At 48.9% G+C, this 24,475-nt stretch overlaps 1 protein-coding gene across 3 annotated transcripts in view; it reads left to right on the top strand.

The window, feature by feature from the left end:
• B3GAT1 (beta-1,3-glucuronyltransferase 1) overlaps positions 1-24,475 on the top strand; it is a 151,646-nt gene that overhangs the window by 99,192 nt on the left and 27,979 nt on the right. For 2 of the 3 annotated variants that reach the window (XM_073321094.2, XM_073321099.2), the window contains exon 1: positions 1,111-1,478. The exons of the other annotated variant lie outside the window; for it this stretch is intronic. The gene's annotated coding sequence lies outside the window, so the exon portion shown is untranslated. Of the gene's footprint in view, positions 1-1,110; positions 1,479-24,475 lie in introns of those variants that run through there. 3 annotated transcript variants of the gene reach the window in all.

The raw sequence follows: 24,475 nt of genomic DNA, 5'->3' as shown, positions 1-24,475 counted from the left end.
TGGTCTCCTCCATGAAGCCTGGTGGCCCTGCTGGTTTATGGGTGAGGGGATAAGTTCCCAGCCTGCCCATTGGGTCTGGAGCTCCCCCAGCCTGCCCCTCCGAGCTGGCGTGGGTCAGTGTGTCTCTGTACAAAATGAGGGCAGTCTTGTATCCATGCAGTCACCTGGGGCAGCTCTCCGCTCTCCCAGGCAAAGCATGGTCCCTCCATTCCCTCTCCATGGTCCTGTGACTCCGGCTGCAGCAGAACATCCATTCCCGAACTTCTGTCCTGTGCTCCCCACTTGGAGAATTACGCTTCAGCTCCACCTTCTGGCTTCCTGGCCCATGTACGAGGGAGGGGGTGAGCGGCTGCTGGGGTCCGTGCAGAGGGGGGTTGTGGTGGTGCATCCCGAGAAGATCAGGGAGAGGGAGGAAATGGTGTGGAGAACGGGTACTAGATAGAAAGGGAGTCAGGGGACGAGGTTTGGCCAGAGTGACCCATCCCCTGCAAAACTTAGGGGCTGACCCTACTTAGGATCCAGCAACAGCAGGCGTGGGGAAGATGCGGGGGAGGGGTGCTGAAAAGTTGACATGTGGAGAGGCGCGCTGGACCCAGCCCAGGCCTTTGGATCCCAACATCCTGGAAGCAGGGATGCTAGAACAATTTGTATAGTGGGGGGTGCTGAGAGCCATTGAACCAAATTGCAAACCTGGTATGTGATGGAAACCACTTCAAGCCGGGCGGTTTCTGCTTCCCAGCCCCCCTGGTTGGATCTGAATTGTGCTCATGGTCCCCTGTGTCTCTGAATGGCTGAGCCCCCACCTGGGAATCCCAGGAGAGGGAGGGGGCCCAGATGCTGCTGCTGCAGCCCATCTGCAAGGGACAGCTGTCCCGGAGTGTCGTCCCTCCCTCATTCCCTCTGTATTTGGTTGCACGCTGAGCTGAAACTCTGTGGGAGAGGCTGAGCCAGGAGGGAGCTGAAACCAATTCCTCGAGGGAACATCTCCAAGCATTCCCAGGCTCTGTCCCCGCCTTGCAGGGAGAAGTGCCCCCTGCCTAAGTGGAATAAATTGGTACCGACCATTAGCAGTGCGGGCCCTCCTCTCTGAGGTGGAGGGGGGCTGTCAGTGCTGCTTTAGACACAAACCCTTCCTCTCCCCACCCACCCACCTTCTCCCCCTCTCTCCCACCGCCGCGCTGCAGAGAGCCAGACCTGGGGAAGCGGCGCGCACAGCAGCCAGCAGCTGGAGGAGGAGGGTCGCTCTGCTGTCTCTGGCTTGGGTGAAGGGGGAGGCAGGGGGGCTCTCGGTTTGTGCTTGGATTAAAACACAACCCCAGACAAAGAAGGCAGAGGAGAGGAGTTGGGCGGGGGGAGGCATATGCCAGGGAGAGGCGTCGCTCTCAATCGTGCCTCTGTTCCCAAGGATTAAGGAATGAATGGGAGCCGCTTCCCAGCTCGCCATGGAGAGAGGAGGCAATTCAGGCTGCCAGGATAAGGTAACTCCCTCTGCTCGGGCTTGCATGGCTGAGCTGGACAGAGTTCCTTTGTGCGCCGCGGTCAGCGTCCGGGGAGGGGGCGAAGCCCGAGGTTCGCCAGCCGCCTTCGGATGGTGCAACATGGGCGTAGGGCTGCCCGCTTGTGCAGGGCTGCTGCGGGACTCGACCCCGGTGCGGGGAGCCAGTGCCTCGGAAGTAGCAAGGGGCATTGCTGGGAAGCAGAGAATCTGTCCCTGGCGTACCCAGGCTGCGTCTCCATTGGCACACCTGCTCCCGGGTCTCCTGTAGCGCTGTGCCTGGATGGCTGGGAAGGTGCGAGGGGAGAGCAGTGGGCTAAGCCTCTGCCCCCCACCGCCCCCGCCATGCACAGTGACTGTGTGCGCTAGATATAGCTGGGAGAAGGAAGCCAGGGCAGTGGCTGCATCCTTTGGCTCTTTTCTTAGTCGTCCTCCTCCTGTTAAATGTGGGGAGGGGGGGAATCTCTTTCATACTTACCGGCTCTGGTGCGAGCCAACTTCTGGACTGGCTTAAAGGAAAAGCTTTCAGAGCTCTCTTCCTTGGAGGAAGACATGGGGAAAAGGGATGAGCCCTCCTCTGTTGAGGAATCTGCAGGGCAAGTTATGTTTGGGGGCAAGGAAGAAGGGTGTTTGGGATGGTGCGTGGGGGGGGAAGCCTGGTAATGGATAACTAGATCTCTCTTTTTTTCCTTCGGGCCCCTCTCTCTGTGTGACTCATTTCCTGGGTCTGTGCTCCTGGAAGTCATATATCATCTCAGGCAGAGCAGAAAGTGCAAGTTGAAACAGCAGTGGGGGAGGAGGTCACTCAGTCCAGCCATTTCTAGGCGAAGCATTGAAATAATGTTTATGGGTATGAAATCCGACTGGACAAAAGCCCAGGAACTCCCCATTTTGTTGGGAGTCCCTAATTCGATTTTCCGTGCAGAGATTATTGCAGCAGCAAGGGGTATGTCATGTTGTATGCTACCCCCAAGGGCAGTTCAATAGGACTCCAGTTTGGGGGACGCTTGCAGTTAGTTTCTCGCACATGACTTGATACTAAGGGCCCAGCACAGTGGGTGTAATGTTTCACCAACTCGGAAGTGGTGTTGAGTGTGATAATTGCTTCAAGACAAATGTAGGGAGCTTAGTTCAACACTCTTTAGACTCAAAGGGGGGGAGGGATAGCTCAGTGGTTTGAGCATTGGCCTGCTAAACCCAGGGTTGTGAGTTCAATCCTTGAGGGGGCCATTTAGGGATCTGGGGCAAAAATTGGGGATTGGTCCTGCTTTGAGCAGGGGGTTGGACTAGATGACCTCCTGAGGTCCCTTCCAACCCTGATATTCTATGATTCTATGAAAGGGACCATACCAGTCTATTGTATAAATCCGTAATCACTTGTGTCTGTGCAGTGAGCATCACCAGCTTGTGTAAATGCAGGAGGAGTGCTGTCTAAATTCGAGGCTAGGATGGGATAAATGCACACTGACTAATCTTTGCTCACACAAGTAGGTTCTTTTAAGTCAGTGGGTCAAATCTTGTCTGCTTTGCTCATGCAAGTACTCCCATTTACTCACTGGCATGAGTGAGGTGGGTAAGATTTGGCTCAGGGGTTATATGAGTAAAGATTACTTATGTGAGTAAGCGTAGGCAGGATTGGGCCCAAAGTGAGAAAGGGGGTGGGGGAAATCCTCAGCGAAAAAAGTTCTTGAACTTTCCATAGCAACCAGTTTTCAAACATGGATGAGTTAAAACTACTTTGCCCAGTGGCTCTGCTTCATCCAGCATAATGCCCAGGTCAGGATCATCCTTCAAACAGATGCCAGTTAAACCCAATGGAAGCTCCATTTTCACTGAGCAGTGCTGAAGCATCAGGGAGGAGGGGGGTCTGGCAGTGAAGGGGTTAAATAATTGAGCTGTGCAAATGGGACAATTATATCACAAGGGTCCAGTCCTTGATATGGACTGAGGGCCCGGGAAGCAGTCTTTAGAGTGCCAAAGGGGGACTTGAGTTAGAGGGTAAAGGCAGTTGACCCGTCATTTTATTTTCCTCTTTTATACTTCTTGAACTCTGAGTATTGGTTGAACACACGTGTGTGAGGGGGTGTGTGTCTGTGCAGGCATATGTGTAAATTCATCCTGTGGCTGGTGGCTCAGAGCAGGTTTTCTTTTTTCCACCCAGTTGAGTTACAAATCCCTCTAAAAATAGGAGCTCCTAATGAAATGCTGTCAGACCTTCCAAGGTAGCGGTGTGAACTGGAGTCATTAGCAACCCAGCAGCCATCCTAATGAGAGCCAGCTTCCTCAATACCAGGATATGGGGGCAAGGCTGATGTGAGCTGGGCTGTGGGTGCACCGACTCCCACACTCACGTTTTGTCCGCGCATCCATTCCTTTCCGTGTGATGTTTCCAGGCAAGCACTTAACTGCCAGCAGGGGAACTGCAGGGTTTATTAGGATCTGAGAAGAGCTTTTCAAGGGCCTGATCCAAAGGTCTCAGAAGTCAATGGAAGGCTTGCCACTGATTTTTTGGATCAGGCCCCATGTGTAGGGAAGGACATGGGAAAGGAAGGTGCCTTCAATTCATAATTAAAACAAAGAGAAGCCCCCCACCAACATGAAGGAGGGAGCAAGGAAGCTAGTTCCCATGCAGGAACATTTGGGGTGGGGGCAGCATTTCTCAAAACCTCCCAAGGCGACAGTGAAGATCCCCTCCCTGGACCACCGACTGTTTGGGTTCTGCATGCTGGGGGTCTAGGAGGGTATGTTTGATATCGCTCTGTGCTTAAGCATTCCGAAGGCAAAAAAATTGCAGCTCCCTCTGTTAGAGTTGGTCTTGCACTGTTCCACGATCATGCAGGCAACCAATACCAGGATGGGAAGGGGCATTCCTGTCCCCAAAAGTGCAGGAGCATTCGTAACACTTGGAATAGCCTCCCACTTCTTGTGCGCCCCAGGTCTGATCCGGTGGTTCAGTTCTGTTCTTGTCCAGCCCTCATCGCTGTAGTAGCAAGTAAGACTCCCATTGGCTACCATGAGTTCTGGGTCAGGTGTCAAACACTCTCTCCTTTAGCAAAAAATCCTCCGTATTCTCCTGTGTCCTCCTGTCTCCACACCCCGACTTTACCTCAGTGTTGTTCCCGTCTTGTCTTTGTCTTTTTTGTTTGATCCGAGGCAACAAGCTCTTTGGAGCAAAGAGCGTACCTCACGTGCTCTATGCAAAGGGCCGTTTATGGCGCAGTACAAGGAACGATTATTTGTGACAAATAGTAGCAATAACTGGGAAGAGCTGCAGTTACCATAATGATGGATGCAACTCCTCCTTTGTGGGGAGAGGAGAGAGAATGCCAATGTGACAGAGAGAGAGATCAACGGGGGGTTTCAGGCACATTTGCATTGTGGAGAGCTCACTGTTAAACAGAGAGGGGGATGGTTTTTAAGGGGAAAGTGGATTTTTCTCAGCTGTCCTTTGAATCCTCATTTTAAGTGCACTAAATAAGCAACAGCAGAAGCCTGGGGAAGTGGAAGGAACTGGCATCAAAGGGACACTAGGGCAAATATTGCATTCTGAGGAGCTCTTGGTATTTTTTATTTGTGCTGGACCTTTTGCAAGGCCCTTGTGCTCTGTAACTCCTGTCCCTTCACTGCCAGCTCCAGAGAAGTTGGACAAAAGCCAATTTCTCTCCCAAAGCCTCCTTCAGTGAGGTTAAAATCGGAGCGAAGAGAAGGTGCAATATAGTAGCTCGCACAGTGTCACTGCCCATTTGTCCTGTGGTGATGAATCAAGTCCCAGAGCCTGGCTGAGTTCCAGGGTTTCTTTTTCCTGTGGACTTGCCAGAGGTCTTTTTTTTTTTCTTCCCCACCCCCCTTTTGGACACTTCATCCCTCTGTCTGCATCCCCTTCTTTCAGGGTAAAGACCTCTGAGGCATTCTTTCCCCACCCCTTCATCCAGAGTCCTCCTTCACAGAGAATCAGGCATTTGCTCTGGGAGCCAGGAGGGGCTAAAGCTATAGGAGCCTTGCGTTTGAAGGGGGTATTTAAAAGCATAGAAAAAGTCCATTATCCAGGGCAGGCAAATGGCTGGTGAGGTAGCCTGGTTATCTTGTAACTGCAGGATCTTCCTGTTAAACGTCTGGTGCTGGCTGCTGTTGGAGACAGGCTACTGGACTAGACGGGGCATTGGTCTGATCCCCAGAGATGCAGGAACATTTGGCAGGGTTTCCTTCTAGATCTGTTTCAGAATAACAGCCGTGTTAGTCTGTATTTGCAAAAAGAAAAGGAGTACTTGTGGCACCTTAGAGACTAACCAATTTATTTGAGCATAAGCTTTCGTGAGCTACAGCTCACTTCATCGGATGCATACAAGGTGCCACAAGTACTCCTTTTCTAGATCTGTGTGTCTGCTGGGAGCAACGTTCTCTCAGCAGAAAGGTTACCAGCGTGGGAGCTTCCTTGGTCCCCTTTCTCTGTAATGTGCAATTTGTCTTTCTGCATAGACCCTGAATCAGTTAGTTGTCTTGGATCTCCATTCTCTCCCCACTCCCAGGGATCAGGCTTCCAGAATATACATCTGGGACAGAGAAGGGGGATGATCTTTGCCAAGGGAAGGCTGCAAATGAAACATCCCAAAGCATCTAGGTCAAATTCATCCTCTCAACCCAATAGGAATTTTGCTTGAGCTAAGATTGGTGGGTGGGATTTATAATATCTGCATCCCAGTCTAGTTACCCACTCTGTCTCCATCGCTGTAGCATCATAGCGCTTCGCCATAGCTAATGACTATATCTCCCCACATCCCTTAGTGGGAGCTACACACCCCAGGGGTATTGAGGCACAGAGAGATGGAGTGACTTGCACCAGGTCACGCAGGTAGTGACAGAGCTGGGAATTGAACCCAATTCTCCTGAGTCCTTGTCCTGTGCCATCCTTGCTCTCCCTGTTAATTCATAAGCAATAATGTCGTGCTTCACTCCCTCCTTTGACAGTTAATATTAATTCTGCATCCTGGCCAATGCAGGATTATTCCCTGTGCATTCTATCCAATCTAAGTTTGAAAAGTGCCAATCAAGGGAGATTTCACCTCTTCCCCATGGGTGACTCTTCTGCAAGCTCCTAGACCTCATTTGCGGGAAATATTTTTCCAACAGTCAGCCTAAATCAGATCCATTTCTTAAAAGCAAACACTGCTTTACACAGTGTATAGTCAGCTGTCTGTGGAATTTGCGAACTCAAACACAAGCAGCTGGGATTTTTAAAGGGGCTGCCTAATTTACAAGCAGTGATATAGTAGGATAGATTCTAATCTCATGCTTCAAAGCATCATCTGAATATGGGAAGTAATTTCCTTGCATTGTACAACCGGACAGGGGAAGGGGCATCCAAGAAGCATCAGATATTGGACACTGCTGGAGGCAGGATACCAGATGAGCTAGCCCAGTGGTCTGATTCAGAAGAGCAAATCCGGTGTCCTTAATAACTCTTGAGATTCTTGCTCTTCCCAGTAAGGTTCTAACTGGCTGTCCTCATGTCCTCTTCTTGACTGAGCCTATCCTGGCCATTTGGGCTCTCAATAAAAGGTTCTGTAATAAGGAATTCAGCAAAGATGACTTCCTGTGGGCACAATGAACCTGCTGCTCTGCGTTAGTCTGGTACAGAACTTGGGAGTGAGCTGCTCATTCTCTGCAATCCCTCCCCCGAGTTTCTCCACACTCCACCTCCAGAGCAGGATGTGATACCCAACATCCCAAGGCTCTGAGCCCCAGAACCTTTGCTGACCAGGACTCTGCGACATGTTGATGTGCTTCACTGTGTCCAACATCCTCTCTGGAGTGCCTCCGCGCTTTCCGCACAGCTTGCAGTGTCACTGCCTGGAGTGGGTAGGGGATAGACCTGTTCTTAGCCTAGAATGGCAGGCCAGGGCTCTAAACTGCAGCAGAGGGAGTGTGTGTGTACAGCACTCTGCTTAGTGTCCAGTCTAGTGCCTCCTTAATGCTCTAATATGTTCACCAGGGTGTGAATCACATACACACAATAGATTTTCAATTAAACTTCCTTGGGGCCACAACAGCTCTCTGCTGCCACCCAGATGAGCCTCTGTGCCCACTAGTTAGGTGTCACTCCCCCAAATCCCTGGTCAGACAAGCTGCTTATTGCTCTGTTTTTCTCTAGTTTATATGCTGATGTTAAGTGGGGTTGTTTTTTTCCCTCCCACTGGTTCTAACTTGCTGCTAAACGGTTGCACAAAAGTCCTCAGGCACATCGCTGTGCCATCGCTGCACCCCTTCTAAAGATCCTCAGAAACCAGGGCCCCTGATAACCATAAGTGTGAGAGCTGCATTATCCACTCACTGCAGGCAAGGTTTTCAAATCCGTTTTGAAAGGGAGCGGAAGAAACGTGAGGTGGTGGAGGAAGCAATTATCTAGTGGCTAGAGAAACACACACACACGGCTCCTGGATTCTACTGCCAGCTGTGGCACTGATTTACTGTGTGATCTTGGGCAAGTAACTTTTCTCTCCCTGACTCAGTTTCCCTATATGTGAAACGACGATACTGTTTCCCTACCTCCAAAGGGCGGGGGGAGGGGGTGGAAGAATTAATTTAATGTCTGTAAATCATTTGAGAGCCTCAGATGAAAGATGCCATAGAAGGACAATGTATGTATGAATTGGTGTAGGAAAATCCCCCTTGTAAAGAAGTTTTATCTAATCTGGACGAAACCTACCATGGAGAGATCTGGAGTAAAACCCTGGCAGGGCTAAGACTGCTCCATCATCCTGTTGGTTCCTTAAGTATATGGACAGCGATTTCCAGAAGCCATTAATATAGTGTCTTCTGAGCAGTATGGTTAATTTAATAATTCATTCAGTATGTCTATGGAAGATCAGCAATTCTGACAGGTTGTCATTAGATAGCAGGCTTTTCTGTATCTCTGATGTCTTTGGCCCATAACCTCAGCAAATTTAGTTTTTCTTGGTTCTTCCTTCCCTCCATCAGGAGAAATTAAAGAATTGCACTAGATGCCGCTAGTCAGAGTTGTTCACCCAAAGGTTTATAGACAGACAAACATAAGCCCATGTGTGATCACAAGCACACATAGTGACAAGCACCTCCCACACACATCCACATACATATACACATTGACACATGCCCTTGCAACATGCATCCCCTCAGATACGTTTAGATGTGCACCCTGTGACATATATATGTATGTGTACTAGCGGTTCTACACGCATGCACACACTGCAGTGCACCCCATGCATGTGTTTGCACATACACTCGATATATAGACACACACATGCACATTGTAGCCTGCATGTCCAGTCTGTGATCTGCAGCTTTCTCACCGAGAAATGCAGACACAGAATCCACCCGCCTCCTCTCCAGATGCCTCATCCTGCCTCTCTGCTAATGGAGGCTTTTCTAGACTCTGAAAATTCCACCACTGGGTGTTGGGAACCATCATGTCTTTCAGCAATTTGCCAGCTGCTGCACCCGAGGCCCTTGTTCGCAGCCAGGCTAATGCAGAGATCGTGAACGCACATCAATGCAGTTTCAGCCTTCCCAAAGGGATGAACAGGAGGTATTTAAGGTCTCCAACTGCTATGGGGAAACAAGGCTTTATAGCTGTCTGGTCAGCGGTCCTTTTTAGTGAGCTGGTGATGAGAGAGTCTGCCCTGTGCTCTGGAGACCCTGATTACAAAGGCAGGGGGAAGCTCCCAGTCCCAAAACCCGCTCTGGGCATCTCTCCTGGGTGATGCGCCATGCTCTGCAGGCACAGACTGTGGGTGGCAGTTCATGGTAATGAGGGTGGAAGCAATGCTCAACCCAGGTGGGAAAGAACTGGAAATCCACCAGCACGTGCCAACTCAGCCAAAGGAGAAGAAACAATCCGATTCTAGGATGGAAGGGCAGTTGTGCTGTTCATGTAGAACACCCCAGCTAGCAGGAGCTATGCTCAGGGCAGACTAACCCTAGAAGAACTAGTTACCCTTTCCCCTCAGGTACTGATGCCCACCAAAGGCAGGATTCAGGGTTTTTGGTGGGGCAATCAAATCTGGTTTGGTGTTTGTTAGAAGGAAAATGAGTCCCCTTTCCTACAAATCTAGCTGGCTGAGGCAGCCTGGTCCACTCGCTCTGCCACCTTACAACTTTGGAAATCTTGGGGAATATACGTCTAGTGGGTCTTAGACTGGAATAAAGGGTGAAACTGCAGCTCAGGTGAAGTTGGACAAAGCTGTTTGAACCCTATGCTAGGGTGTTCGCGTTGGGTTTCATATTAAATCCTCTGCTCAGGCAGGCCTGCTACTTTGCTATGGACAGTTCCCCTGCAGGCAGGTGAGACCAAAGCTTTTGTAGGAAGAATCCTGAGCTGCTATGAGTATTTTAAGAACAGCTGATGTTTGTTCTCAACAGGAAAGGGTTAATTGGTCACTGCTGACCCACTGCAAGCTCTTACTCATGATAGTTATTGTTTGTTTTACAGCAGTGTATCAAGGCCCCAACAGAGATGTGGGTGCTAGGTGTTGTACATACACACGGTTCCTGCATCAACGAGCTTAATGTTCATAGACAAGACAGACAAAGGAAGCATCATTGCGCCATTTTACAGATGGGTAACTGAGGCCTAGAGAGGAGGTGACTTGCTTGACGTCACACTGGGAGTCTATAACAGAGCCAGGAATTGACCCAGGCCTCCTCAATCCCAGCCAAGTGCTTTACTCACAAGACCATCCTTCGTCTCAACGTGCAGAGCAGGGTTTCTTATAGCTGAGTGGAGCCGCTGGTCCTCTGGCATGACTTGAGGATGAGATCAGAGAAAGGGAAGGTTCATTTCTAGGAATTTTCTCCTAGCTCCAGGCTGTAGTTTCTCAAAAGGCAACGAGAGCACAATTGCAGCTGGATTGACTGGAGCAGTGTTGATACATGTTTAAAAGTCTGTGCACTCGTCATCTTCCGCCACTGGAATGTACTGCTTCAAATTATAATTGGGAATAATCCCTATTTAACCCTGGGCTGTTACAGGGCAGTGAGCTACAGGGCCCAGGGAGGCAAAGTTCTCACTAAATCCCTTATTAAAAATCCTCTCCACTTATTACCCCTTAAGCTCTGTCATCCCCTCTGAAATACCAGCAACCAGTTCTCTATTTCATGGAATGCGGAAACTTGAGTTTAAAGTCCTGCTCCCAGTACCCGGCCCATGCAGTCTCATGTACAGAGCTGGGTTGCAATAATCCTTTGCTGTCGTAAAGCGCCCCTCACCAGCGGAACATGGATGGCTTTGCAATCATGTTAATTACTATTATTATCCCCATTTTAAAGATAGGAAACTGAGGCACAGAGAACAATGTGACGAGTCAGAAATAGAACCTAGGCATCCTGGCCCCTAACTCCCTGCTCCAACCATGTCATTACTGTACAATTGTATAATACGTTGCATTACCTCTACCTTTAGTTACAGGAGTTTGATACTCCTCTCCTTATCTCAGTTGTTCTGCAAGATGTTGGTTCTTAAGCATCTCTGCAAGCAACGCAGTCTTTTCCCCTCCTCCCTGGACTCACACCAGAAAGAGCTAAGGGTGCTAGTCCAGGGAAGGAAAAGGCTTGACTCAGCTGGTTTTCCTTACCTTCCGTCAACTTGGAAAGAGACCAATGATGAAAGGCTGGACTCTGGTCTGGATTTCATGAATGGATGGATGCAAAGAGCCAAGTGGGATTCTGGGGGGATTTGGATGCCTGCTCCAGGATTTGTCCCCCGCGCAAAGGGTTTATAACTTTTGCAGCATTATGGTAACCTAAAACCAGCACAATTCAGTGCTCAATCCAGCTCTCAGGAAAGTCAAAGGCAAAACTCCTATTGCCTTCAATGGGAACCATGATCCCATCTAATCAATGTAGTTCTTGATTTCCCACACTTTCTCTCTGACTGTACAAGTGCATCTGAGCTAGCCAGGGAAAAAGAATTTTTATGCACAACTGTGAGTGTGTAATCACGTGCGTGTGGATGTGGAGGGGCTGAGCAAGCCGTAATAGTTACTCTGGCTCTGAGCAGCCCTTTGCAGCCTATTGTATGGAAACACAAAGTGACAGTGGACTGAGTGCCTGGGGTATCTCGCCCTGGGCTTGTCTATAAATATCAGCATGGCTCTGAGATGGTCCAGCTAAACTCTTAGCTTTCTCATTTGCTCTCTCCTTCCCCATCCGCTTCTCTCTTAAGCCTCCAACGTGCAAAAGAAACACACGCATATATTTATCCGAACAACAGTGACCCTGTTAGAGACCAGGCTATAAATACCGGCGGTGACCCTGCACGTGCAGATACAGGGAGAATCCAGTTGCTGTGCGAATGGAAGGGGGAGAAATGGATGCAGAGCCCTGGAGAATAGACTGTGGGGAATGCTCCTGCTTTGGCCAGTGGGGGACAGACAAGGATTTTTTGATCTTAACGTCTGTCGAAGGTGGTGCATCAAGAAATAGGGAGCAAGACCAGCTATGCTGAACCACCGACATCCCCATTCCCCGGTGCTGCTATTGGCAGGAGGGATCCAGTGGATTTTCCCCCAACTTGAGCCTTGTCTCATGCAACAGCAGGAACTAGGCCCATCCTGTGCTGACTGCATTGCAGAACTGGCCTAGAGGAGAGGAGTTGACACTACTGGAGACACTGCTCTTCCAATGAGGACTTCAGCCAAAGTCCCTTTTGCCCATCTCTGCAGTCTGTGCAAGGGGAGGACATTACATATTGTCATGTGTAACATTCTGGGCCGGACTTTCCCTTGTGTCCCCCCGCCTCCACACACTAGTGCAAATCACTTCCCTGTGTCAGCCGGGGCTGCTGTGGCCCAAGGGGAAGGGGTCCACCCCCAGGGGCATGATAGACAGTGGTGCTTTCAGTGCTAGATAAGGGCTGCTTTAGATGCTGCCATTGCTGCAGCAGGGGGGATTCACTGAATCAGCATATTTCCACCCCCTCCGGGTTCCTTTGCCAAAACCTTCCCAGCCAGCATTGCTCACATTAACCCCAGGGAGGTTGAGCCTACTGGTAGATTTTCTGCAGGTGTAAACAGGAAGCAACTGTAACCCTCCCTCTCTCAATAAATCTGTTGATCTACCAGGAGGCATAGGAGGCATTGCCCAACATAGGACAGCTGCTACACTGCCCTGAACAGTCAGCTAGGGCACACTCAGACCTGGTGAAAGCAGGTGCAACTCCACTGATGGGGATTTGCAGCATACCTGAGCTTGTGACTCCGTATCAGATTCCTTCTTAGCCTGTGACTCTGTGCGTGCTTGGGGCAAAGGGCCGAGTAACACCCAGTTCTCTTCTTTTCTTTCCTCCTCATCATTCTCTCATTCTGCAGGGAGCTGCTTCGCTTCCCTCCTGTTTTCCCCAGTCCATGATCCCTCCACCACAGAGTGCAGGGAGCTGTAATTGAAAACCCACAGGAAGGGTTGGAGTTTGTGGAGTGTATGGGAAGTGAGTGATGCTGTACTGTAGCTGTTAGTGAGGTACATTAACCAGACGATAAGGAGGAGCTTTGCTAGATTATTAATGCTCATCCTTCACCTTAATGAAGCCATAAAACCCACTAGTGGGATTAAACCAGGAGAGAAATGCTGTAAAGTTCCCCTTCCAGACCAGGCAGAGGAAGAGGTGTCTGCACAACAGGAACTTTGTTACAGGCTGGATTTAAAGCCAGGAAACTATGTTGGCCCATCAAGAGAGATTTGAACATTCTTAGGGGTGGAAGTCCTGGAGGGCTGAGCTTCTGTGGATGGGAAAGGATTCCTTCACAGAATAACCCTGCAGTCCTGTTAAACTGAGCTTTGGTCTTGTCACATCTTGGAAGCTAAGCAAGGTTGGACTGGGTCAGTATGTGGAAGAAAACAGAACCGAAAACGAAGCAATGCAGGTAGGGTTGCCAGGCGTCCAATTTTCAACCAGAACACCTGGTGGAAAAGGGACCCTAGTGGCACCAGTCAGGCTGCTAAAAGTCCGGTCAGCGGTACAGCGGGGCTAAGGTAGGCTCCCTGCCCGCTGTGGCTCCACACGGCTCCCAGAAGCGTCTGGCTCCTCGGTGCAGGGACACAGTGGGAACCACAGCCAATTGGAGCTGCTGGGCAGTGCCTGCAGGCGCGGGCAGTATGCAGAGCCCCCTGGCCCCTCTGCCTAGGAGCTGGACATGCCAGCCGCTTCTGGGAGTTGTGCGAGGTAAGCGCCGCGTAGCCGGAGCCCTGACCCCCTCCTGCACCCCAACTTCCTGCCCCAGGTCAGAACTCCCTCGCAGAGCCCTGCCCCAGCCCAGAGCCCCCTCTTGCACCCTGAACCCCTCGGCCCCAACTCCAGCCAGAGCTCTCACCCCCTCCTGCACCTCAACCCCCTGCCCCAGCCTGGTGAAAGTGAGTGAGGGTGGGGGGGAGATGGAATGAGTGGGAGGCGGGGCCTCAGAGAAGGGGCAGAGCCTTGGGGCAGCGGCTGGGGCAACGGTGTTCGGTTTTGTGTGACTAGAAAGTTGACTAGCTAAATACCAGGGGTGAATTGGTGATTTCAGATGGCCCTCTCCTCCTGAAGTCTGTATTGAGACTATACCCCAGCATGACGTCAGGGGTTGATGAAGGCACAGGTTTTTTTGGATGAGAGGTAAAATCAAAGTACTGACCACTTCTTTGTCTGAGACTTTGCACGAGTGTGTGGAGGTACTGGTAAGAACCCTAAGGCTAAATTCCAGGGAAATGTACTGCATTCTGTCTTTCTATATTCCTCCTGTGGTTTCAACGGAATACAGGATTCTTCTTCCCTGGTTGTCCTAAACTGGTGTATAGTGCTGTTGTGTCTCCCTACCCGGAAGTGGCTGTGCTTCAGTGATGTGATACCAATATCAAGAGGCTTCGATGTATACATGTTGGGTTCCATTTCCTAGCAGGGGGTTGTAGAAATCAGAGCTAAGGAAGTAAACTGCAAAGCTTAATTCTTTCAACTTTTTTCCTCTTCTGGTGGAATAGCCAGTCATGATTTTCTCTGAATTATTTGAGTTTATTGGACACTTCTCTGAATTTTTTATTCTTGTGGATTGGATGATTTTGTTTCTTTTCCCATGTTTAGCTGAGCATGCAGAATATTTCATTAGACTCATTAGATGAAGGCCAGAAGGGACCATCATGATCATCTAGTCTGACCTCCTGCACATCACAGGCCACAGCACATCAAACACCCACTCTTGCAATAGGCCTGTAACCTCTGGCTGAGTTACTGAAGTCCTCAAATCTTGACTGAAAGATTTTTCAAGTGACCGAGAATCCACCATTTTAGCAGATTCTTGCATGGAAAAATTGAGAGCTAAAGACCTAGGTTTTTGACATAGCACCACAAGACATTCTCAAAAGCAAATTAGGGAAATGCAGTTTAAATGAAATTAGTATAAGATGGGTGTGAGTGCAATTTGTTGAAAGTCTGTACTCAGAGTAGTTATCAATCGTTCGCTGTCAAACAGGGAGGATGTGTGTAGTGGGCTCCTGCAGGAGTCAGTCCTGGGTCCACTGCTATTCAATATGTTCATTAATGACTTGGATAATGGAGTGGAAAGTATGCTTATCAAATTTGCGGATGACACCAAGCTGGGAGGGGTTGCAAGTGCTTTGGAGGACAGGATTGGAATTCAAAATGATAGTCTTCAAATATGTTAAGGACTGTTATTAAGAAGAAGGTGATCAATTGTTCTTTATGTCCACTGAAGATAGGACAAAAAGTAATGCGCATAATCTGCCATGAGGGAGATTTAGCTTAGATATTAGGAAAAACCTTTTAACTCTCAGGGTAGTTAGGCTCTGGAATAGGCTTCCAGAAGCCCCATCATTGGAGGTTGTTAAGAACAGGTTGGACAAACATCTGTCAGGGATGGTCTAAGTTTACTTGGTCCTGCCTCAGTGTCGGGGGATGGACTGGATAACTTCTCCAGGTCCCCGCCAACCCTACATTTCTATGGTTCTGTGCTCGGTACTGGAGACCCACTCTTCAGTGCATCTCAGGGGTGATTCTGATGGGAATGCCAATTCCATTCCTTTCCAGTTACTTTTCTTGAGCAGCTTTGAGATGCAACTGATTCCTACATGACTAACCCTTGGGGTTCTCACTGCTGATCCAAGTCCTTCAAGCACAAGCAGCAAGTATCTAGCCGAGAAGGGGTGGGATGGGGATGGTTTTGTGGGGTGTCAGGCAGAAATATCTGAGTATAATGATACATCAGGGAAGAATGTTGGCTCCTCAGCACTGGGAAGGAGCTTTCTGGGGCCCAGTAGATGCAGCTCCTTCTTCTGCCACCAGCCTGGCAGGGAGAAGGAAAACCATAATAAAAGGTGCCTTTCTACAAATAAAATGAAAGCAAAAAGTCAGTGGGATGGGTGTCAGCAGGCTCAGTTCGTACCACTTGCTGCTCGAGCAGTTGCCTGTGGTGCCCATAAGTTGTTGTGGCTACTACCGCAAAAGAACCGTAACGAGCTGCTGTGTGCATGCCATTGCCCTCTGCCAGATGCAATAGGCTCTGCACTGTTAGCAGCTGATGGGGATTCTCATGGTGCTCAAATGTTTGGGGGTGCTGTAGCTCTGGCAGTAGGAGGATCAGGGTTTGCTGTTGCCCTGTTCACAGCATGCAGCATACTGACAGTTGTGAAGCTCTAGGTGACAACAGATTTGTTACAATAGTTTAATGCCTTCAGCTCCTCTTCCCCCTCCAATTTATCTTTTAATAACACTGCCAATATTATTTTTCATCTCTGCCTCACATGCCCCGCTCACTCCACGCTTCACCCAGCAGTCCTTTCTGTCTCACCCGGACCGCTCACACAGCAACGCTCTAATGGGAAGAGACACCGTCGGCTGCAGTTAATAACTAATGTTACAGACTGAGTCATTCCTGCTATGTGGGAGTTGCAAACTGTTCAGCAAGCCAGAGCTGGGACCCCATTCTGAGGGTTAAGAGGATTGGTTCTGATTTGGGTCTGGGTCATGGGCACTCCCATAATGCCAGTATTTAATCTATAGTGCTTTCACCTGTGGATTTCAGAGCATTTCCTAAAGCTGCCAGTGTTGTTTAGAGGTGGAGAAACTGAGGCATAGAGAGGGGAAGCCACTTGCTCAAATAGGAGTCAGTGGTAGGGCTGTGATGAAACCCAGGCCTTCCAACTCCTATCCTGGTGCCCTCTCCACTGAAAAGGCAGCATGTCTAGAACAGGTGAAAGGAAATGCTTTTTTTATACAATACGTAAGTGACTTGAGAGAATTTGCTTTTGCAGAATATTGAAATAAATCTGTGGGCATGGAGGGATTTTATGGCTCTCTCTCTGTTGCACATGATGGTCACTGGGGGTCTTCATCACGGCAACAAGGCTGGCACTCGGATCCTCCTTTTCAAAAAACTCCTACCCCTACCCCTTGAGCTAAAAGAAAATCTCCATTTGCAGCCTGAGGCCGGCGAGCACTTCTGGATCCACCAGTAGAGGACAATGGTTCTCCCTCTATTCCCAGCTGCCTCCTGTGCACTGGCTTATTATAAATTGAGACAAATAGCTTAGTATGTTTCATTTTGCTTTTAAAGTTTAGTCACTTACAGGAATAATATCTGCAGTGTTGAAGGGTAAGTGCTTTCAACTCTCATGCTTTAGGACATTTGCTGAGGTAAAAAGAAATTGCCCACCCAGGGTTAGTGTTGCACATGAAGGGGCATTATGCAGGAGTGTACGCTTTCCAGCATTAGCCACTCTGAGAGTCTACTGACTACTATAGGAGGCAATGTTGCTTAGTGAATAGAACACTAGACTGGGACTCAGGAGACCTGGGTTCTATTCCTGGCTGTGGCAATGGTTTGCTGGGTGACTTTGCAAGTCACTGCCCTTCCTTCTGCCTCAGTTTCCCCATCTGGGAAATGGGGATGAGGTGTCAGCAAAGCACTTTGATATCCATAGATAAAAAGCACTTTGCAATATATTTTATTATTATTGCCTAGCTGGTCTCTTCTGGTAATTGAACTTGCTATGTGAGGACCTGCACTTCTCCCTCTTCAAGCCATGCTGAGTGGGAACTCGTCTAGCCTGGTTCATCTACTCTAGAGCTTCCCAGCATTTCCTGTTTTGGGACTGTTACAAGAAAAAAAGATGTGGGACCCTCCCTACCACTGAGCCATAAAGAAAGGGAGAGCGGTTGTGACCCCCTGGAACCCGCACCGAGGGGGATCGCAACCTCTCAGCTGAGAGCCCATGCCCTACTCCATTTAACTTCTGGCTGGTGCAGTCAGAGAGGTCCGTATGGGGCTGCTCAGCCTGTCTCCTCTCTCCCCTTCAGCAGCTGCCTCCTATATTTATATCTGAGGCTGGTTCTGACCAAAGGTCTGGCTTCTCTCTGGTTTCTCTATTCAAGGAGGGTCAGGTCTGCATGTGGGGAAACCTGTGGTGGCTCCAACCTGTGAAGTGAGCAGTGCTGGGTTTGTTCTGTCTCCTACCCTGAAGTGATGGATGTGGCAGTGATGGAGAAACACCTTTAGTGGTGGGAGGAGAAGGGGAATCTTCCCTTTCCAGGTCATTGTCCTCTCCCAGCAGTGCCCGCCCTTGGGTGAGTAATGGCCCGTTGCCTGCTTGGCACAGCCGTGGTAGGATGGTGACAGCCATAATAATAGTGATGTAATTTGCCTGTTGATCTGAGATGTGCCATAATTACTGCACGATTACAATATTCTTACACCACACCTTGCAGTCCCTTACACTCCCCAAGGGCTCCTCTTGCTCCTACCTACCTCACATGACCCACAGAATTTGATCTGCTCAGTTAGCATTTGTCACATGCTCTGCCTGTCTGTCTCTCACTGATGTGATTTAGTGATGCTCCTGCCTGGCATGTCCATGGCTCCTCAAATGTCCACCCAGAACTGTGCGACCATCTCCCATCATTCTATCTGCCTCTAAACTTAATCACAGGGTGGGCTCTGCACACGACTTGTAAAAAGGATGTTGTTGGAGGTGGGAGCTGTGGTTGGGTACAATGAATGGGGTTGTATAGCCATGAGCAGGGATAGGCGAGTTGTCATGCTCCTGGTTAGAGCTCACGTTGCTTCTGGGTTGGGGTGCTGGATGGTGCATGTGCTCACTGGCTTTCGCAGCTCAGACAGTGGAAATGTTGGCTTAACTCTGTCTCCCGCCTTCTCTCGGGCTTACCTTTCCTTGTCCTCCTGGACAGAATCCTAGAGAGAACCCTGGACCCAAAGGACAGAGCTGCACTTTGTGCATCAGGGCTGAGGCTGGTTCTCAGTCAGTATCAGTTTGGAGTAAATTACCCTCATCGTGCGTCTTTGTTGCAAAAACCAGCTTGGTATAAGTCTTATTGCTCTGTCACTGACATCCGTTTCAGGACCAGTTTGCATTAGTATCTGTACAACTGCTGAATCGGGCTCACTAACTATTTGAGCCTCACAATCCTGGTCCCCAAGGTAGCTAATTAGTCTCTTCATTTTGCAGATTCATAGATTTCAAGGTCAGAAGGGAACATCAGATTATTCTAGTCTGACCTCCTGTACATCACAGGCCATAGAATTTCATCCAGTTACCCCTGCATTGAACCCAATAATTTGTATTTGGCTAAAGCATACCTTCCAGAAGTATGTTCTTGTTCTGAAGATATCAATAGATGGAGAATCTCCCACTTCCCTTGGTAGTTTGTTCCAATAGTTAACCACCTTCACTGTTAAAAATGTGTGCCCTATTTCTAACCTGAATTCGTCTGGCTTTAACTTCCAGCCTTTGGTTCTTTGTTATGCCTTTTCCCTCTCAATTAAAAAGCCACTTAGGACCCAGTATTTTGTCCCTGAGAAGGTACTTGTATACCATAATCAAGATAAAAGAAGCTGAGGTACAGGGAATCAAAGTGATTTGTCCAGGGCCATGTAGGGACCTACCAAATTCACAGCCATGAAAAACATGTCATGGACTGTGAAATCTGGTCTTTTGTGTGCTTTTACCTGATACTATACAGATTTCACGGGGGAGACCAGAGTTTCTCAAATTGGGAGTCCTGGCCCAAACGGGAGTTGCGGGGTGGGGGTGGGGGTCACATGGTTATTTTAGAGGGGTCGCGGTATTGCCACCCTTACTTCTGTGTTGCCTTCAGAGCTGGGCGGCCGGAGAGCGGCGGCTGTTGGTCAGGCACCCAGCTTTGAAGGCAGCACCCTGCCAACAGCAGTGCAGAAGTCAGGGTGGCCAGGCCAGGCCATACCATACCAGGCCATCCTGACTTCTGTGCTGCTGCTGGCAGCAGATCTGCCTTCAGAGTTGGTTCCCGGCCAGCAGCCACCGCTCTCCAGGCGCCCAGCTCTGAAGGCAGAGCCGTCACCAGGGGCAGCGCAGAAGTAAGGGTAGCAGTACCACAACCCTGCCTACAATAACCTCTTGCAACCTCCCTCCAACCCCCCATCCAACTCCTTTTTGGGTCAGGACCCCTACAATTACAACACCGTGAAACTTCAGATTTAAATCGCTGAAACAATGAAATTTATGATTTTTAAATTCCTATGACTGTGAAATTGACCAAAATGGACCGTGAATTTGGTAGGGCCTAGGGCCGTGGAAGGAAGCAGTGTGACAGCCAGGTGTAGGACTGGGGTAGACGCTTCAGTTGAAAATGGTCAGTCTCTCTCTGAAAGCTGGTTGAGCTGCACAGCTAGTACATCCAGTGCCAGGCACTCCGACCTAGAGTTTGACTAGGACCCAGATTTTCTCTCCCTGAACCAAGCCTGAATAGCTGGGCACAAGGTGGTTCATGTGGGGTGGGGGAGAAGGAGTCCCCTTTTTTTCAGGCCCCAGAATGGCAAAGGAGCCACTCTGCTTGGGACTGTAATAATAGCTGCTGGTGTAGCCCTGTCAGGTGGGGTGGGGGAAACAGCCTGGCCTGGTCCCCCTTGCTGCCAAGGTTGAAGGGGGCCATTCTGTGGAGCATGGCTTCTTGGTGTGCAGGGGGCATGGACTTCCTGTGTATTGGAACCCCACTGGCTCCTAGGGAGGTGGGGTCCGTCACAACCACCATGGAGAAAGAGGGGTGAGGAGAGACAAGGCAGGCAATTTAAAATGACACCACGACCCCTTGTTTCCAAGCGGATGGGTGGGTGGGTTTATGGCTGCACGAATGGATATGGGACTGTGAGCAGGGATTGATCGCACTGTAAGTTGCTGAGTTATTGTTGGATGTTGCGCTTTTTTTTAACCCCCTCCCTTCACTGTGCCGTTTAAAAAAATCAATGCTAATCCCTTGGTCCCATTAGTGACTTGTACAGAGGTCACCTCCTGGCTCCCTCTAGCCCTCCTCTACCCCCGGACTAAACTGGGCTTGGAAGCTGAGCCATACCTTTAAAGAAACCATCCAACAGGAGTATGAGCCAGGGATCTCCTCTGGCCATAAGCTCTGGTTGGCATTGCCTGGTGCCCACCTGCCAGCTGGGTATTCTGCTGTTCTCCTGACTTCAGCCTGTTCCTCAATCCCAGCCAGACTGCAGGAATTGGTGTTTGTGACTCAGGGGGCAGCGCTGGTTCCTCTGAAGTGGTGCTGATACTATATGCCCCCAGCATGGTAGCAGGAGGCGCTTTGATGCGGGAACTGGTCTTGCTCAGACATGGGGGTGGGCATTCAAGTCCCTGTGGCTCTCTCTGCATGGTAGGATGCAGTAGTTTTAACCCAAGGGTTCTAGTTGTTAAGGATTGACAATATGCTCATTTTGGAGATATCCTGCCTCCCAGAATTCCAACGCATTTTCCGTTGGATATGGCCTTCCTCTTTGTTTCCCGCCTTGATCTGTTGAGTGTGGTGTTAACAACGCTCCCATTGTCCCCAGATGCAGCCACATTTCAGTGGTACCGGCATAAAAAGCCCAACACTTTCAGAAGTGACTTGATTTTGGGTGCCTCAGTTTTTCAGTGACCAACCTGACACCCCTCAAAAGGGTCTGAGTTTTCAGAGTGCTGAGTCGCCTGCCTTTTGAAAATCAGGCCTATTCTAAGGGGTCCCAGGTTGGCCACCCACAATCACTAGTCTCTTTTGGAAAATGCTTGGCCAAGGTCTGTAACGCAGCTCTGGGATCCTTCAGGATGAAGGCACCAGATAAATGCAAAGTGCTGTTAACCCACTCCTCTGCTCACAATAGGAGAGAAGCAGGTTTCTTACTATTCTCACGTTACAGCCAAAGAGCTGCAAGGTTTCATGCTTTTTCCTTTTAAATATTATATTAGAATCGGGTTATTAATGATTTTTAAAATAGAGGAGGACTCCTTTTCTGTCTGGTTTCAATAATTAAAAATAAGTACTGACCCCTCAGATGCAGGAGCTCGCACACGGAGTTAGCAGGATGTTTTCCAGCTGACATGCACAGTAGGGAAAGGCGTGTGTGGGAGAGATGTTCAAATGGCTCTGATTGATTGCTGAGCAGGGAAACAGGCCCTGCAGAGGTCCCTCTGCCTCTCCCAGCCACTGAGTCAAATGGCAAGGCTGTGTGGGAAGTGAGGAATTTCATCTCCATGTCTATAACTGAGAACATAATGCAGATCCATCTGGGAGATAAAACTGAGGAATGTGGAGCTCTGGGTGCAGCTCCCATCTCCTGCTGATTGGCTCATAGTCCCCAGTGTCTTTAGGTGGGCAGTGGCTCCTGGGATTGTCTGCTATCCATGAAACTGCTGAGGAGTCTGGAACCCAACACCATGGAAGGAAGGATTCTCTGGTCTCGTTTGCCCACTGGTGGGGGAGGCAGAGAACTCAGTGCCGCTTCTTAACGTGGGGAGGTTGGGGAAAGGCTGTTGCCCCCCTGTTTCCTCCATGGATCTCTCCTGCTCCCCACTGGTGACTTGCAGAGGCCCTGGCATCGTGACAGAGTGAGAGGCCCAAGCACCACTGGCAGAGCCATGCCAGCAGCACACATTCAGCCAGCAGCGGGTTGTTGGCTCAGCAGGAACTATTTGGTTTAGTCTCTATACGTCTCCTGCTCTCTTGGGTCTGTGCAAGACTTGTCTCACAAGGAAAGGCACAGCAAGTTTTCAGGGGCTGGATATTAGCTGGAGGTCAGTCTCAATAATTCAATGCAAGATATCAGCAGTGACCCTGGCATGGGTAAATCTGTATAATGACAATTGCACTTTTCATCCACAGATCTCAGTGCGCTCTACAAAGGAGGTCCCATTTTACAGATGGGAAAACTGAGGCACAGAGATGAAGAGGTCATCTTGCCCAAGGTCATCTGTGGGCTAGTGGCAAAGCTAGGAATAGAATCTAGGTCTCCTGAGTCCCAGTTCACTGCTCTATCCGCTTCCCCCACCCCAAAGTGAATAAAATGGTTGTGAGAACCAAAGGCTAATTAGGGGGAGCTAGTCAAGCTTTTAGCTTGTCTGGCTGGTATCCACCCAGGTCCTTAAAGACTCTTGACCCACTTGCTTATTGCAAGAAATGTTTTTTGGTATCAATTTATAAATTTAATTAAAACTCATTAAATTAAAATCAAGAAAACATTTCATCAGAGCTAAAATGTTGTTGTTAGTTACTTTGAACCAAGAATAAAGGCCAACAGCCATCAAATCAAGGTCAAATCAATGAGTTACTCTCATCAGGAAATAAGTTAAACCATCACATTAATACTCAAAATAACCAACCCTTATAGATTTTTAAAGAGGATTCGAAGAAAATGGCTGTCAGTTTGGTTATAAATCCCAGCAAAAGAATTTGATCAATGTCAATCAAATCCTATAACTTGGAGCTGATTAAATGTCTTAATACTGAAACCAAATTATTCTCTCATGTCTGAACCACCGTCTCAGAGCCAGTTATAGAGCTGCCTTCTTGGAGTTCTATTCCTGTGCTGTGGCTAACCCTTTCCTCCCACCAAGAGAGCTATTAGCAATACAGACCTGAACAGAATAGCATCACTTTGACAACTCTTGTTTACCAGAAATTCCAGGTGACAATATCAAATCCCTGAGGACTTTTAAACATAGAACACAGAACAGACTGAAACTAATAGTTCTTATATCTAGGGCCATTTTGGCCAGGGAACTTCTCCTGGGGCCTTCCCTGTGTGGACTTCAGGAGTGCTCACACACCCATGCATGTGCATTGCTACACTTCCACACCATAACCTTAGAGAATCTAAACCAGAGGTTCTCCAACTGGGGGTCATGTCCCCTTAGCGGGTCGCAAGGTTTTATGTGGGGGGTTGCGAGCTGTCAGGCTCCACCCCTAAGCCCGCTTCACCTCCAGCATTTATAATAGTGTTAAATATCTATAAAAAAAAAAGTGTTTTTTAATTTATAAGGGGGGGGGTGTCACACTTAGAGGCTTGCTATGTGAAAGGGGTCACCAATACAAAAGTTTGAGAACCACTGATCTAAACAGACTGGGGCGACTCCCAGCTAATAAAAACAAAGGACAGCAGTGGAAAAAAGGAAAGATACTGAAGATAAATGGGGATTTGCGAATTCTTCAGCTAGAAGTCTTCTGGACTCTCATGGGGTAGGAGCTGGAACTATAGGCAAGGAGCCAGACAGTACTATTGTGCTAGAACAGCAGTCCTTGCTAACAAACCTTCAGGTGCTGGGAGGTTGGTGAGAGGCTGGCAAAACCTGTTGGTTCCCGTCTTGACTTCTCTTCCCCAAGATGTCCAGGTCTTGGAGATTCAGAAGCACTGTCATCAGTTTCAGAAAGTCTGACATAAAAAAATCTCATAAATATAGCTGATTGCTAAGGTTTTTACCAGCAACCAGTACTCAACATTCACCCATCAGCAACATTAAAAATAAGTTGAACAACTTATGATTAAAGTCATTGTTCTTTTCCCAAACAAGACAATTTACAGTAATCTTTCTATTTGGAAGTGGGCTATAAATCAAACAACGTATCTTCTGGAATTTTCATCTTGATAGAGAAAAGTTACTTTAAACCCCATCAAAATGAAACTCATTTAAAACACAAAATATTTTAACATTTATCTA

Source organism: Lepidochelys kempii, chromosome 22, assembly GCF_965140285.1.
Source record: "Lepidochelys kempii isolate rLepKem1 chromosome 22, rLepKem1.hap1, whole genome shotgun sequence".
Taxonomy (NCBI): domain Eukaryota; kingdom Metazoa; phylum Chordata; order Testudines; family Cheloniidae; genus Lepidochelys; species Lepidochelys kempii.
Note: the sequence above shows the minus strand (reverse complement) of the source record. Positions and strands in the feature narration are given on the sequence as shown.